Below are 17,471 nucleotides of genomic sequence, written 5' to 3'. Positions count from 1 at the left end.
AGACCTTGGCTGGGAATCTGGGGTTCACCAAAATTGTTCCCAATTGGGCCCCGCACCCACTAAGGCCGGCCCTGGCTGAAGGTACTGGCTCACTTATCGTCATTGATGATACAACTGCTGATGGTAGTAATATAATTAATTCTGAAGTGTATAGACACGTCCTATCTGCTCAAGTTCAAACAAAGGCCTCAAAACTCATTGGCCAGCGGTTCATTCTACAGCAAGATAATGATCCCAAACATAATTTTAAACAACAAAGGAGTTTTTCAAAGCTAAAAAATGGTCAGTTCTTGAGTGGCCAAGTCAATCACCCGAACTGAACCCAATTGAGCATGCCTTTTATATGCTGAAGAGAAAACTGAAGGGGACTAGCCCCCAAAACAAGCATACGCTAAAGATGGCTGCATTACAGGCCTTGCAGAGCATCACCAGAGAAGACACCCAGAAATTGTGATGTCCATGAATTGCAGACTTCAAGCAGTCATTGCATGCAAAAGATATGCAACAAAATACTAAACGTGACTACTTTAATTTACATGACATTGCTGTGTCCCAAACATTATGGAGTCCTGAAATGGGGGGACAATGTATAAACACAACTATAATTTCTACATGGTGAAACCAAAATGTATAAAAATACATACATACATAGAAAATAGCTGCAGGAGTAGGCCATTCGGCCCTTCGAGCCTGCACCGCCATTCTATATGATCATGGCTGTATCCAACTCAGTATCCCGGACCTGCCTTCTCTCCCTGGCAGACTGCCGGCCTACAGGGGGAGCCACTGAGCCAGTCCCTGGTCGTTGGACCTGGCAGACTGCCGGCCTACAGGGGGAGCCACTGAGCCGGTCCCTGGTCGTTGGACCTGGCAGACTGCCGGCCTACAGGGGGAGCTGAGACGGTCCCTGGTCGTTGGAGCTGGCAGACTGCCAGCCTACAGGGGAGCCACTGAGCCGGCCTCTGGTCGTTGGACACGCGGTCACACTGCCGGCCTACAGGGGGAGCCGCTGGGCCTGCCCTGGTCGTTGGACACGTGGTCACAATGCCGGCCTACAGGGAGAGCCACTGAGCCAGTCCCTGGCTGTTGGACACGCGGTCACACTGCCGGCCTACAGGGGGAGCCGCTGGGCCTGCCCTGGTCGTTGGACACGTGGTCACAATGCCGGCCTACAGGTAGAGCCACTGAGCCAGTCCCTGGCTGTTGGACACGCGGTCACACTGCTGGCCTACAGGGGGAGCCACTGAGCCAGTCCCTGGTCGTTGGACCTGGCAGCGCCCAGCGGCTCAGGGGAGTTGTAGACATTGTGGTGGGGACAGGTTACATTTCCCGTCACGCCTCATTTAAAAAAATTATACAAATACTTTTATTCAAAAATATAAAAATAAACATACGGAGTATTAACACAATCAAAGACTGCCTATGTTGACAGTTTACAAACAATCGATCATCAAATTAATATAACGCCAACTTTATCAACAAAACACTCGACCTACCGTGGCGACCAGCGTTCACGGAAGGCCTCCAAAGTCCCCGTGGACACCGTGTGTTCCCTCTCTAGGGACACGCGGGCACAGACGTAGGCCCGGAAAAGGTGCAGGCAGTCAACCCCGGTGCGGCCGTCGATTACCCACTGCCTGGACTCATGAATGGCCTTCTTGGCAAGGCACAGGAACAGACGGATAGGGAGTTCAATCCGTCAAATTGAAAAGACTAGGCTTGTATTCATTGGAGTTTAAAAGGATGAGGGGATATCTTATAGAAACATATAAAATTATAAAAGGACTGGACAAGCTAGATGCAAGAAAAATGTTTTCAATGTTGGGTGAGTCCAGAATCAGGGGCCACAGTCTTAGAATAAAGGAGAGGTAATTTTCACCCAGAGAGTTGTGGATTTATGGAATTCCCTGCCACAGAGGGCAGTGGAGCCCAAATCACTCGATGGATTTAAGAGAGAGTTAGATAGAGCTCTAGGGGCTAGTGGAGTGATATGGGGAGAAGGCAGGCACAGGTTATTGATAGGGGACGATCAGCCATGATCACAATGAATAGCGGTGCTGGGCTGAATGTGGGGTGCCACAGGGATCTGTGTTGGGTCCAGTGTTGTTTGTCATGTACATCAATGATCTGGATGATGGTGTGGTAAATTGGATTAGTAAGTATGCAGATGATACTAAGATAGGTGGGGTTGCGGGTAATGAAGTAGAGTTTCAAAGTCTACAGAGAGATTTATGCCAGTTGGAAGAGTGGGCTGAAAGATGGCAGATGGAGTTTAATTCTGATAAGTGTGAGGTGCTACATCTTGGCAGGACAAATCAAAATAGGACGTACATGGTAAATGGTAGGGAATTGAAGAATGTAGGTGAACAGAGGGATCTGGGAATAACTGTGCACAGTTCCCTGAAAGTGGAATCTCATGTAGATAGGGTGGTAAAGAAAGCTTTTGGTGTGTTGGCCTTTATAAATCAGAGCATTGAGTATAGAAGTTGGGATGTAATGTTAAAATTGTACAAGGCATTGGTGAGGCCAATTCTGGAGTATGGTGTACAATTTTGGTCGCCTAATTATAGGAAGGATGTCAACAAAAATAGAGAGAGTACAGAGGAGATTTACTAGAATGTTGCCTGGGTTTCAACAACTAAGTTACAGAGAAAGGTTGAACAAGTTAGGGCTTTATTCTTTGGAGCGCAGAAGGTTAAGGGGGGACTTGATAGAGGTCTTTAAAATGATGAGAGGGATAGACAGTTGATGTGGAAAAGCTTTTCCCACTGAGAGTAGGGAAGATTCAAACAAGGGGACATGACTTGAGAATTAAAGGACTGAAGTTTAGGGGTAACATGAGGGGGAACTTTTTTACTCAGAGATTGGTGGCTGTGTGGAATGAGCTTCCAGTGAAGGTGGTGGAGGCAGGTTCTTTTTTATCATTTAAAAATAAATTGGATAGTTATATGGATGGGAAGGGAATGGAGGGTTATGGTCTGAGCGCAGGTATATGGGACTAGGGGAGATTATGTGTTCGGCACGGACTAGAAGGGTCGAGATGGCCTGTTTCCGTGCTGTAATTGTTATATGGTTATATGGTAATATGAATGGCCTCCTCCTGCACCTATTTTCTATGTTTCTAAGCGCCATCTAGTGTCCAATGACCATATTACACCATAGGATAATATCGCTCCATAGATGCTGCTGCATTTCTCCAGCATTTTTGTGTACCTTACACCATGGGGAGCCTATTTCTGTTGCAGTCTATTTAAACTATATATATACATATATATGACGTGAATATGACTGTAATCATATATAATTATGTATATCTATATTATATAAAAATAATAGAATGAATATAAGATATTGTATAGTATATGAGGGTTTTTTCTTTTCTGTTTCTTTTTTTCTTTTTTGTATGGCTTTGTAAATATTTGATTAGTGTTTAAATGTAAATAATTTGGTGTACATATAGTGGCTGGTGTATATATGGTGTACATATTGCTGCTAAATTTGTATAAGATAATTACAAGCAGTTGAATAAGGGGTGGGAATTAATCAGGTTTGGCTTCTTCCTGCTCCTTTTCGGACACATATGATTTCATTTATTTATAGATATTGTTTATGACACTTTATAAATATTTTTGTTTTGTTTTTTGTATGCTGTTTCACACTTGCTTTTTATTCTTTTATTCTGTTCGAAATAAATAATAAAATAAAAATATAATTGTGAGTGTGTTTTTTGAATGATTGCCGCAGAGGTCCGGCTCCTGAACCAGCCTAATTTTACTTCGGAGTCACGTGAGTGATTCCGTGAAGATCCCAGCCCAGTGCGCATGTGCGGATTATCGCACAGCTGTGCAGAACGCGGCCAGCGGGAGTCGGCAGCTCCCGCATCCAAGGACGTGAGGTAAGTACTTACCTTAATCGGGCCTTGTGGTTTTTTGCTCCAGGGGGAGCAAAGTAGAGAGGAAGCGGCCCCCGTTTCGACTCCAGCGAAGGAGCCGACAGTGGAGGGGGAAAGGCGCTAACGGGACCGCACACGCTGCGGACCGCTGACAGGGAGCTGCGCTGATGCCGGTCCGCTGAACAGCTGTTTGGTGAACAGCAGCGGACCGGCGGGAAGTTTAAAAACCCGACCGGCAGCCCTGCAGACTCCTGACAAGGAGAATCGCCGCCCGGGAACCGCTACAATGCCGCCTGAAAAACGGCAGGCAGCCTCTACATACAGGTAAGACAAAAATCTTACCAATTTACAGGTTCTACAGGAGCCAACTTCCTCCAAAACTGGAACAGGTTGGAGACAGCAAAAATAAGTATGTCTGTCTCCCCAAGCCAGAGGAGGTCATGGAGTTCACCTCCAGGAAAAAAGGGGCACTGGCTGAATGCCAAGGGAGCTGACACTCCTACCCCAGTGCTATTGCACTAGCCATCTCCCTTGACGAGGGATTGATGCAACAGCGGAGTTTGAGCTATGCCTCCTCCAATTTATAGCACACCCTTTTGCTCCCTCTTTTGAGGCTAGCTAAGGAGGCCAGGGCTGGGCTGGCTTAAACGCTGGGCAGGCGGACGAGAACAGCAGTATGCCAGGGGAGCAGGATCAGGAAGAGCTACTGGGTGTCGTGGGCCACTACATGGCTCCTCCACGCGACCATCTTCCCAACAAAGCCCTGCAGGAGCAGGCCTTTCTAGAGGCAAATCCGCAGGCAGCTGGGTCAGCAGACTCGCAGACAAGCAGCGAATTCTGAAGCTCCTAACAGAAGGGTCAAGATGTTACCGCCTTTGCTCGTTTTCCACGGATCATACTCACCTGGCAGGCGAGACGCCATGATCACCAAGGTGGTTCTCCCAGGATGAGACTATCCCGTTGCACTACCAGGGTGCTGACGCCTAAGATGTTCCCAAATTTGGGATACTCGACTGAACAATGGTGCATATAAGACCTGCCCGCAACCCCAAATATACGGGGCTATGCAAACCGCTGCTGCGGGAAGAGAGGCAGCTAAACCTGTGCGCCTCATGAGGGCAGGCCATGGAACGAGCAGGACATCGCATCCAACACCCAGCTGGCAGCACCCCTCGGCATCCACCAGCAATATCAAACAAGGACTGGTGAAAGCCTGGCGACCGCTTCACATTACCCCCAAAGTTCTTTTTAGACAGGGGCCCAGAGCGGAGCCGTGGAAAAATGCGCCGCCCCACCGACAGCACCAGCATACCAGCAAACTAGGCCTTCATGAAAAAACAATTAACATGGAGGTAGGTAGTCTGGTTCCTCCCAGTTTACACTAAATAAGGGTGTTCTACTAACTGGGGGGGGGGGGGGGGGGGGGGGGGCATTTACACTTGTTGATAAAGCATGGGATGCTGTCACAAATAACTAAAATATTCTCAACAGTATTAGTGGATAAAAACGAATTCAAATTGGGCATATTACCGCCAGTTCAGCAATGCGCCCAAAGGGCATTTTCTCCCTCTAAGAAAGAGAAGTGAGAAGGTCAAGCTGAACTAGAAAGGCTCATTACTAAACGGATCATGGGAGTAAACATGAACCATTGGAATTTGTATCGAATATATTCACCAAAACTACAAAAGATGGTGAATGTAGCATCATCATTGATCTAATATCACTAAAAAAATCTGTTGAGTATATACACTTTAAGATGGAGACAGGTTTTTGTCACTGCCAGACATCTGATCTCCAAAGGATACCTATGGGGAGCATTGATATGGAAGATGCTAACTATCTTATACCCATACACTAGGATCATTATAGATACCTAAAAAAAAAAATTTACCTGGATAATGGATATCCCGGTTAGGGCAACTATGGGAGCATAGAGCATTCCCTATGGTCTAACCTCAGCCCTAAACTATTATAAATATTAAAAAAAAAAAAAAAAAAAAATGGCCATGAAAATATTAAGAAAACAAGCATAATCATGGCATATATTGGATGATATCCTCATATTAGGGGAAACAAAGGAATTAGCTGTGGCAGCAGTTCTAGCTACGAAACAGCTCCCTAAAGCTCTGAGGTTTATCCCACGCCCAGATAAACCAGAATTGAAGCGTTAACTACCATGGATTATCTGGGCTTCAATAATAATTCCATCCATATGACTGTTACTTTGCCAAGGTACTTGGGTCACTATAATCAAATCATGAATGTACCCACTAAAGCTATATCACAATTACGGTGGTGGGCAGACATATATTTGGCATAGTTTTCAGCCCTATTATCATCACCAATCCCAACTTGGTTATTAAAAACCGATGCCAGTACTTTAGGCTGGGGAGCAACTAAACTCCATATCCAGCACAGGTAACAGATGGACCAATTCACAAACATCGTTACTACACATACCAGGCATCAACTACTTGGGATTGGTGATCGCCTATTGGGCTAAAAAGCATATGCATTTCAAATGCAGCACGTACATATGTGGTTACGGATTGATAATACTATGGTGGTGGCTTATATCAACCATATGGGGAGCATAATAATCATTATTGTGCAACAAATTGGTCAAACAAATCTGGCAATGGTGTGTCAAAAGACATTTTAACTATCAGCTGCCTATGTCCTAGGAAGCTAGAACACAGTGGGAGACACCATGTCACGGGGTAAAATTTATGATTACATTGAATAGATGTAAAACCCAAAATATCTGCTAAAGGTATTAAGCAGTTTGAAAGCCAGATATCAATTTGGTTGCACAAGACGGAATCACCAGTAACCTATGTATGTGACTTAGGAACCAGATTAGAGGCAGCAGCGATAGATGCCTACACGCTGGAAGGGGGAATTTCTGCTTTGCCTTCCTCCCTTCTGCCTCATCAGACGGGCACTTCGCAATACAGATGGGATCTGTCTCCGAGATATTGAACGTGCCCGACCGGCCTACACAGCCATGGTTCCCAGTTCATCACGACACGGTGGGCGAGTCACCTATGGATTTCCCTAGTGGACCATGGTTGCTGACTCAACCCAGTATCAGGCACAAGCCACCCATGCCAGAAAAAACATCAAACTCCTGGGTGCAGGTTTTGAATAGACCTTACCTGGGACTGGGATTATCCAAAGGAACCATTACCACCATGTCGGCATCCCTGCAAACAGTCACTAAAAGCTAACATGGGTAAAATACTGCCACGATGCAGGGACAACAAACTATTCAACCACTGACGTATTGGAGTTCCTGGAACATCTACACCATGACTAAAAGGTGAGTTACAGTGCCGTAAATACAGCATGGAGCGCCTTATCTGCTTATCTAAAACAGCATGACAGCAGAGCATGGGATCCCATATCTCAGAGAATGGCACCAGCCAGATCCCTCAGCTTGCTCAATCTATGTTAAAAACGCTCATGCTTATGGCTCTCGTACACGCTCACAGAGTCCAGTCACTCCATAAAACTAGACTGGATAACATGGTGATTACCCCAGACGCATCACGTTCATATTCTAGGTCTGGTAAAATCTAACTCGCAGGTATATGGGACTAGGCGAGATTATGAGTTCGGCACGGACTAGTAGGGTCGAGATCGCCTGTGTTTTCCGTGCTGTAATCGTTATATGGCTATATGGACCAGGAACGCCCAATTCACTGGTGGGATTCCGGGCCTACCCACCAGAGTCCAGGTTGAGTGTGGTGACCCATCTACTACAATATATAGACACAACCCACAATCTTAGAGGGAGAGGAAAGCCTATGGGTCAACCACAGAAACCCCAAGACGGGGTACGAGCCAAACCACTCCAAGGTGGCTCAAACAGGTACTGAAAGCTGCCGGAATAGATAATAATACATTTTAATCCCATTCCACTAGGGCAGCATTGATATCAGCGGCTGAACGAATGGACATCCCGGTTGACCACATTCTCAATACGGCAGAATGGTCAAGGGAACGACGTTCAGAACATTTTTTATTATAAACCGTTGATAAACCTGATTTAATTGCAGAAAGAATATTACAAACTGCAATATTAATTTAAGCTCAGGGGAGCTTTTTATGTTGTTATTGTTAACAAATACCTTTCTGTTTCTTGTGAAAGCAGATCCACTGGTTGATTACGATAACACTTCCTCCCTCAAAAACTTCGGCAGTGAGTGAAATAAAAACTGTTACACGGTTTGAAATCACAGACCTTTGAAGTCTTCACGGAATCACTCACGTGACTCCGAAGTAAAATAGTAAGATTAAACGAGTACTTACCAGTATGAAGTTTGATCTGTATTTTATGAGGAGTTACGGTGAGGTATTACGTGCCCTCCGCTCCCACCCTCAATATATAGATCAAACTAATAAACTGATGTCTCATGATCTTTACTATCTTACTTCAAATATTGTGTCTATCCTGTGATTTCACACCGCTGCTTCGAAGTATGCCGCACATGCGCACTGGGCTGGGATCTTCACGTAATACCTCACCGTAACTCCTCATAAAATACAGATCAAACTTCATACTGGTAAGTACTCGTTTAATCTTACTATTAATGGGCGAGGGCAGTTCCTGTGGGTTCCCCCGTTTACTGAACCACACTGACTGCCAGTGTGCAGAGTGGGGGGGTCACAGCCATAGTGGGACTGGGGCAATGCCAGGCTGGGGGAAGGCTAAGGCATCTTCAGGTCAAGTTCATTCACAAGAGAGATTGATAGAATCATAGAGGATAAAGGGATGCAGCATGTCAACCAAGATGCCCACTTAAGCTAGTCCCATCTGCCCATGTTTAGTCCATATCTGCCTAAACCCTTCTGAACATTGAAGGAATCAAGGCGTGTAGGGATAACGTAGGAAAACAAACCTGAAGTCAAAGCTCACCATGGCTGATAGTTTCAGCTCCTTTGTTCCTAGAGCCTTCCTTGCCTCTGGGTCTGATCAAAGAGGTTATACTGAAGTCTGATAGAGTGAAAGAAAGCGGAGAGGTTAATTAAAGGGTGTGATTAAGTTTCATCATCCATCGTCCCTGCACCTGTTACATAATGGCTCCTGGTCAGATTCTTCTTATATCAAATCCTCCATAACCATGCCCTCCACCATTTATGTAATCTCTTCCAGCTAGACAGCACTCTGATATCTACTTCCGGCCTAATTGCTTGCCTAATTGCTTGCAGACAAAATGCTGGAGAAACTCAGCGGGGAAGGCAGCATCCATGGAGCGAAGAAATGGGTGATGTTTCAGGTCGAAACCCTTCTTCAGTCTGATGATCTAATTGCTCTGCCACGGGTGGGTGTGTCTTCAGCGGCCAAGATGTTAATGTCTGAACATTTTTTCCCTATGTTTGCTCTGCTTCTCCTTCTGGATGTCTTAAAATCCTGCTTGATAGACAAAGATTTTGGTGACCTGCTCCAAATGGCTTGGTGTCAGTTCTCTTGTGAAGTGTCAAAGAATGTTTCATTGTTCAAGGGGGCATTTAAGTACAAGGAGACAGGAGGAACTGCAGATGCTGGTTTACAACAATTGCAGGTGACCGTGGCTGGCTCAGGGAAGTGTCTCACTTTGCCCAAGTGCCATTTCCAAGGGATTATAAAGTCACAGCTCACATACTACACATAAACAGGATTAAAACCAGGCAACAAATTATTTGCTGCATTTTACACATAAAGTTGCTTGGACACAAATTTGTTTTGCTGAAACAACTAAAGAATCCAGGTAAAAGGGGACCTGATCAAAACAAAATCTTGAGGGGCATTGACAAGGATTGTTTCCTGTTGTGGTGGAATATGCAAGAGATCAAAGTTTACAAATAAGGATCACGCAATTTGAGAAATAGGATGAATTGAGAGAGTGGCTAATATCGGAAAATGTCAGATTCAGACCCAGAGTCATATAGCATGGAAACTCCCTTCTTGACTATTCTGACCAAGTTGAGCCATCTGCACTAGATCCACCTGCCTGCATTTGTGCTATGTTCTGATAATCCTAATATTATTATTTTTGGATCTGGGTCCAGTGGATTATCGATAACTTTAGAGATAATTTAAAAAATGTCCGTCCAAAAATTTTGCATTTTTATACAAGTTACAAAAGTGTTAGTTAAGTTGGCTTCTTGAAATTGACATTTACCACAGAGAGGGGAAATACTTGGGAAGATCCTGTTTAATGTTGTCTTCGAATAGTGTAATCTATGAAATATTTTAAATTGTATTAAGGAATGTCTAGTGTTTAACGAGCAATGATGTATATATTGTAAACTTTTATCCCATGTGTCTTTCATTATGGGTTGTGTCAGTTCATCCTCCCATGCTCGTCTATATGACTCTGATGACGGAATGTCAGTATCTAAAAGGGTATTATAAATATAAGTTATTAGTTTATTTGTATTGGGATGTCGGTTCAAACATTCATCAAGGATTTCTGGACCCCTAAATCTATAATCTTGCGTATGTAATTTTACATAATCTCTAAGTTGTAAATATCTAACAAAATTATTAACATGCAATTCGTACTTCTGTTGTAATTCCTGAAAAGAGAGAAAAGTCCCCTTTTGATAAAGATCTCCCACCATTTTAATTCCGTGAATTTTCCATTGAACAAATCCTCTATCTAAGACAGACGGTTTGAAAGAAGGGTTATTTGCAATAGGGAGAAAGAGAGATAAATTACCCAATTTTTAAGTAAATTTTAATTGTTTCCAGATACGGATAACACTAAGTATAATCGGATTTCCTCCATATGTTTTTTTATTCAAATTTATTGGAGCTAAAAGAATCGAGCCTTTGTCAAAAGGTAAACAATCCTCCTTCTCCATTTTTAGCCAATCTGGCTGCTGATCAGTGTCATCCAGCCAGAAGGTTATATTTTTAATATTAACCGCCCCATAATAAAATAAAGTTTGATAAAGCTAATCTTCCATTAGCTTTATACTTACATAGATGTATTTTATTTATTCTATGGGTCTTATAATCCCAAATAAAATTAGTAACAATTGAGCCCATTTTTTGGGAAAAAAATGGAAGATATATCGGAATTGATTGGAATAAGTATAATAGTTGTGGGAGAAAGATCATCTTTATAGCATTAATTCTACCAACTAGTGAGATGGGTTTTCCAAAATTGGATGTTTCTGTGTAATTTAGTAACTAAAAAAGGAAAATTTGATTTGAATAAAGAAGTATACTTCCTGGTCACATAGATTCCAAGGTATTTAAACTTTTCATAGGTCATTTTAAAAGGGAATTGTTGAAGTATAGACGGGTTTTGTTCAGTTATTGACATAATTTCGATTTTATTCCAATTAATTCTATATCTGGAGAATGAGCCAAATTGAGTTATGAGATTTAATAAACTCTGAATGCTAATTTCTGGGTTTGTAATGTATAATAATACATCATCTGCGTATGAAGAAATGTTATTAACTGTATGTTGAGTATTGTACCCATGGATGTCTGGCTGAGATCTGATACTCTCGGCGAGTGGTTCTATGACGAGTGCAAATAAAAGTGGGGATAGGGGACATCCTTGTCTACAACCTCGGGATAAGTGAAATTTGGGTGACAACATTTGGTTTGTCAATATTCTAGCTGTTGGGGTTTTATATAGGAGTTTCGCCCATGAGCAAAAGCTTTCACCGAGTTGAAATTTTTCCATCACAGAGAAAAGATAGGACCATTCCACTTGATCAGATGCTTTTTCAGCATCTAGCGAGATGATTGCTAAGTCTTCATTTTATATTCTATCTGAATAATATATTAAACAAGCGTCTCAAATTGAAGAATGAATATCGTTTAGATATGAAGCCTGATTGGTCAGGGTGTATTAATTTTATCGATAAATAAACTTAATCTGTGGGCTAAAATATTAGCTAATATCTTCTGATCAGTGTTTAAAAGGGCTATGGCTCTATACGAGCCAGGGTCTTCAAGATCCTTATCTCTTTTCAGGATAAGTGTTATTGTTGAATCAGTCAGTTGTGGTAATATCTGTTGTTTAAAGGCATAGCTATATAAAGTTTGTAAGCGTGGGGAGACCAAGTCACTAATTTTTTAATAAAATTAATTGTTCAGGCCAGGGGTCTTTCCGTTTTTCAGAGACTTGATGGCCTCTTCAATGTCTATCGTAGTTATTTCTGCGCCCAATAACTTTCTCTCTCTCTCATTTAAACAATAGAGGCTGCATTTCTGCAGAAAGTTTTGCATGTTCTGAAGTTTTGAAAGTTGCCTGTTGTTTTTGATGAGTATAATGTCTGATAAAATTGCAAAAATCTATCGTTGATAGTGTAGTGTAGTGTAAGCAAGTCTCCCTTGTCTGATCTGATTTTGTAAATTGTGCGTTCGACTTCTAGTTTGTGGAGTTGACGAGCTAACAATTTCTGTGGTTTGGCAGTGAGGTTCTACTGTAGTTGTACAGGGTCTTGGTGAGACCACACCTGGAGTATTACGTACAGTTTTGGTCTCCTAATCTGAGGAAAGACATTCTTGCCATAGAGGGAGTACAGAGAAGGTTCACCAGACTGATTCTTGGGATGTCAGGACTTTCATATGAAGAAAGACTGGATAGACTCGGTTTGTACTCGCTAGAATTTAGAAGATTGAGGGGGGATCTTATAGAAACTTACAAAGTTCTTAAGGGGTTGGACAGGCTAGATGCAGGAAGATTGTTCCCGATGTTGGGGAAGTCCAGAACAAGGGGTCACAGTTTAAGGATAAGGGGGAAATCCTTTAGGACCGAGATGAGGAAAACTTTTTTCACACAGAGAGTGGTGAATCTCTGGATTTCTCTGCCACAGAGGGCAGTTGAGGCCAGTTCATTGGCTATATTTAAGAGGGAGTTAGATGTGGCCCTTGTGGCTAAAGGGATCAGGGGATATGGAGAGAAGGCAGGAACAGGATACTGAGTTGGATGATCAGCCATGATCATATTGAATGGCGGTGCAGGCTCGAAGGGCTGAATGGCCTACTCCTGCACCTATTTTCTATGTTTCTATGTCTCCAAATTCAAAGTGTGTTTGTTTAGTATGCTGGACAAGCCTTAAGATTTGAGCTGAATGTATATGATTTAACCTATATTTGAGAGCAGCAATTTTATTATGTTTAATCATAGCAGGAGCGGTCGCATTTTCTATGTCAAGCTGTTTTATCTGTCCTTCGAGCTCATGTTGTTCAGCTCGGTTCTTCTTGTTTTGGAAAGCTTGAAAGGCAATAATACATCCTCTCACAAACGCTTTAAATGTTTCCCAGAGCAGGGAAACGGTGTTTCTGGAAGGTAATTTGGTTGAAAAAAAGTTTTAATCTGCGAGTTAAGATAGTCATAGCATGCCGTGTCATTTAGAATTTGTGGGTTAAATCTCCAATTTGTCTGTTTCTCCGATATTCCTTGTAGTTTTACCCTAAAGGTTAGGGGAGAGTGATTGGATATAATAATGTTATGATATTTTGAGTTATACATATAAGGAATAAGTTTGGAATCCATTAAGAACTATTCAATTCTTGAATATGTTTTGTGCCCGGTGAATAAAATGAATACTCTCACCCTGAGGGCTTTTCAATTCTCCAAACGTCTTTTATATTTGCACTATTTATATATTAATTTAATAATTCACACAACTTGGATTTTGTTTTCTTTTGAGTTGGCGATCTGTCCAAATAGGGATCTAATGTACAGTTTAAATCTCCTCCAATTATCAAATTCTATTGTCCAAATTCTGGAATAGTATTAAATATTTTCTTAAAAACTAGCGGGTTGTTAAAGTTTGGTGCATAGATATTCACCAATATCAGTCTTGTTGAATGCAATTCACCCACTAATATCAGATATCTACCTTCAGCATCAACAATAGAGGAGGTATATTTAAATGGTGTACCCTTAGGAATTAAAATGGCTACCCTTCTTGACTTAAAGGAGAATGATGAATGATATAATCTATCAAGCCATTTGCCGTTCAGTCTATTGTGTGCTTCGTTTTAGAGATGGGTTTCCTGAAGGACCATTATGTCAGCATTTCTTGATTTTAAGTGTGATAGTACTTTACCTATTTTAATTGGTTCGTTAACGCCCTTGACATTCCAACTACAGAATGTGATTCCTTTACCCCCAATTTTCGTAGTAGTATCTTGCATCTTATAGGTTATATGGTCTGTGGTAAAGTAAATGGTTTAACACATTAGACATAGCATTCTGCTTGAATGGAGGGTGGATGGGCATTTGTTCTGTTTGATCTGTCTCCCGAAAGTATCTCCCAAAAAGATATAAATTCTTAATAATGAAATAAAAATTAGAAATGAAATAAGTAAGTAAAGAGTTAAAAGAGTGCAGGAAAAAAAAAGAAACAACTAAAACTACAACTTCAATCAGTGCAGTTAGTGAAAGCCGCCCCATTGTGGCAAAAAATCCAAAAACTTCCGAAGCTTTTAATAAAATTAATACTAGCTCCAGTTTTAAAGAATTTTAATAAAAGAAAGAAAAATAGGAGAAGTAAACAGGACAGGCCCAAAAGAATGTAATCCAACAATAGGCCAATTCCCCCCCTCCCCCCCCAGGAAGTGTTAGTTGAGTATTCGAGGTAAAGTGTACGTCAAGTATTGCTTGAATTTCTTATTGGTAGTAATTAATAATATTTTTTATTAGTGGTAATTAGTAGTAATTAATAGTAATTTAACTTGTTCACCAAACTCAGATCTTTAAGTTGTAACACCTTAAAGTTCAATCAGTTCTCTTTTTTTTTTTTTTTTTTTTTTTTTGTTTATTTTATTAGAAGTTAATACAGCACAAAACAATACAGTGGAACCTAATTTTAGGTGCCAACTATGTAATACCGTAATCCATTCTATGTACAACCTCTAGTTTTATGTTATAAGAAGGAAGTAAGCAGGACAAGAAAAAGAAAACAATAGAAAGGGGAAAAAGTGAAAAAATAGATGGTAGAGAGTAGAAAAACGTGAAGTGTGTATATAAAAAATAAAAAAAGGAAGAGAGAAAGTGGAAAGTAGAAATAGAAGAGAAGGCCACTTAAAAGAGAATTTTTCAAATCTGTATTCGGAGATGTAGATCTATCCGCGTCATGAACTGAAATCAGCAATCCTTACGGTACCGCTGCATCACATGATTCCAAAAAGTCGATGAAAGGAGACCAACTCCTTAAGAATTGGTCATATTTATCTATTAGTCGGAGTCTCATTTCTTCAAGGCGTGCTATGTCCATCATATTCCTGATCAGCTGCTAGCAATGAGGAAAAGACTTGGTTATCCATCAGTACAGCAACATCGTTCTTGATGTTGCTGTACTGAGGATTAACAAAGTCTATCTTTCTTGGCTAACAACCTAACCTTCGGCCTCCAAGATGCAGGTACATTTTCTAGCAATGTTACAACATTTTGAGATTTTGACACAAGTTGTGACGGAAATAGTAATAAACTAGACTGCCTTGAAAATTCAAAAATGTGATATTCTCAAGATCAGAACTTTAATATTATTGTATAAAATGCTATAAGTCCGTAACAGATAGGTAAATAAATTACAATTTCTAGCAATAGACCAAGTCTTTATGGAGAAGATCAGTTGCTAGCTGGTACATTGGCATATCATAATCAGTAGCATCATCATACTCCTCAGATTGTAACCAATAAACAACTCTGTACACCTTGTTTCTCCTCAACTTTTCAATTTTGGCATTGTAAACTACAGGTTTTTGCTCTTCAAACCACGCAAGACATGCCTTTCTGCCCACTACTTTCCCATTAAGAATGTCCTGTAGATTCAATTTTTTAAGAAAATTATAATTTTTAAAAATAGCCTAAGTATCCAAATAACAAACTAATCCCATTCACACAAGAATTCACAATATAACATGATTTTTAAATCTCACTGTCATGAATTTATATGCCAGATGGAAGGAATTTGATGTTTAATTCCCATAAATTAATCTAGAAACATCCACTCAATATAATCAAAATCTCTGTAGAAACTGCAATGTGGTGTTACATATAAATTGCAATCAGTGATAGAAATGGGGTTTAGGAACTAGGGATACGCTAAGGTCCGTGAGGCTGAGGTTGGGCAGGAAGGCGGGGGGGGGGGGGGAGACAAAGTAATTAAAAAAACTTATTTAATTGTGATTGTGAAGTCTTTTTAAAATGTAATTGTGAAGTCTTTTCAAAATCACAACTGTTTTTAAATAAATAGCGAAGTATTTTGGATCGATGGGATCATCAATTGTAGCAAGACCAAGCGGTTAGAACAAATAGTTTTATTAACAAAACGCATTCGAATTACACGTGCACTTAGTCGAGAGAAACGGTTTGAAGTTGTTGTCATTGCAAAGAGCACTAGCTAACTGAAAACACCTCCTAACTCGAAACCCGATGAAAAAACCCTGTCACTTGACAGTCCCGAGGGTTCTGCATAACATAGCTTAACCACTGGGTGCCGCTACATAGGACTCAATCAGTAATGGGACTGAAGTGGCCATACTCACCATTTCACAAGTGGGAAGAACAGTCTTTGGAAAACAAGATCGCAAGGGATTAGAAGGAAGCTTGAGATGAATAGGAAATAACAAGAGAACAAAATGTTTATTGTAATTCAGAGAACAATTAAACATGTGCATGGCCAAAGGCCTCTGAATATGTGGGAAACAGTTCTTAAGGAATTAACTGAAGGATGACGGTTACTCTTTGGGAGAGAGGCTACTGGAGCTCTCAGGGATAATACATGGCCCACTACACCAGAGAATCTAATAATAGTCATATTCTGGGTAGGCTATACTTTGCAAAGAGAAGGCACTGATGTAAGGAACTGGTACGCAACTGAAACTAGTTTGGAGCAACTTCTGATCAAGACAAAGAGAAAAGGATACAGTATGATGTTGCTGAAAAATCAGTGAAATGTTATTAAGCTCAGCACAGTCCAAACAAGGGTGTGATCCATGCCACCAAGTAAAAATCTCAGATGAAAAAGAAACGATTTCCATTTTACCCGAATAGAGCGAGAGGTAAGTAAACCCTCAGCTCCTCCTAAATCAAGAGCCGGTCGCCAACAATAGTGATCAATGGAGACGGTCATGTTAACATTTGGAAACTTAGGTTTTCCCCACAATAAACTCCCTTATTTCTTCTCAATTGCCAATTCATTAATTTGAGTGAGAAAACTGCTCACCATGAGACAGTAAATTCACCAGGCAAGAGGGGGCTCAGGCTTCGAACTAATAATTGGAATTTTATATTTCCAGTGTCCACTTTAGAGGATTGAACCTTTTCTGACTATTATTACATCCCAGCTCTTGTTAATGTCCCTTTAGAGATAAGACAATTACATGTTTTGGAATCAATGAAGAAAAATAGGAAATAATTTGGAATTCATCATACTTTACAAAAGTGCAAATGAGGTGGCACCAACCTGGATGAGGGAGAATGGACAGACCATCCAAAGTCACCTATCTGCAGCTCCCCATGAAGGCCGCTCATCAGATTCTCTGGTTTAATGTCCTGATGAATGACCTTCTTTGCATGACGATATAGCAATGCATCTGCCAGCTCCAAAA

Source organism: Leucoraja erinacea, chromosome 14 (genome assembly GCF_028641065.1).
Source record: "Leucoraja erinacea ecotype New England chromosome 14, Leri_hhj_1, whole genome shotgun sequence".
In the NCBI taxonomy this organism is placed as follows: Eukaryota; Metazoa; Chordata; class Chondrichthyes; order Rajiformes; family Rajidae; genus Leucoraja; species Leucoraja erinaceus.
Note: the sequence above shows the minus strand (reverse complement) of the source record.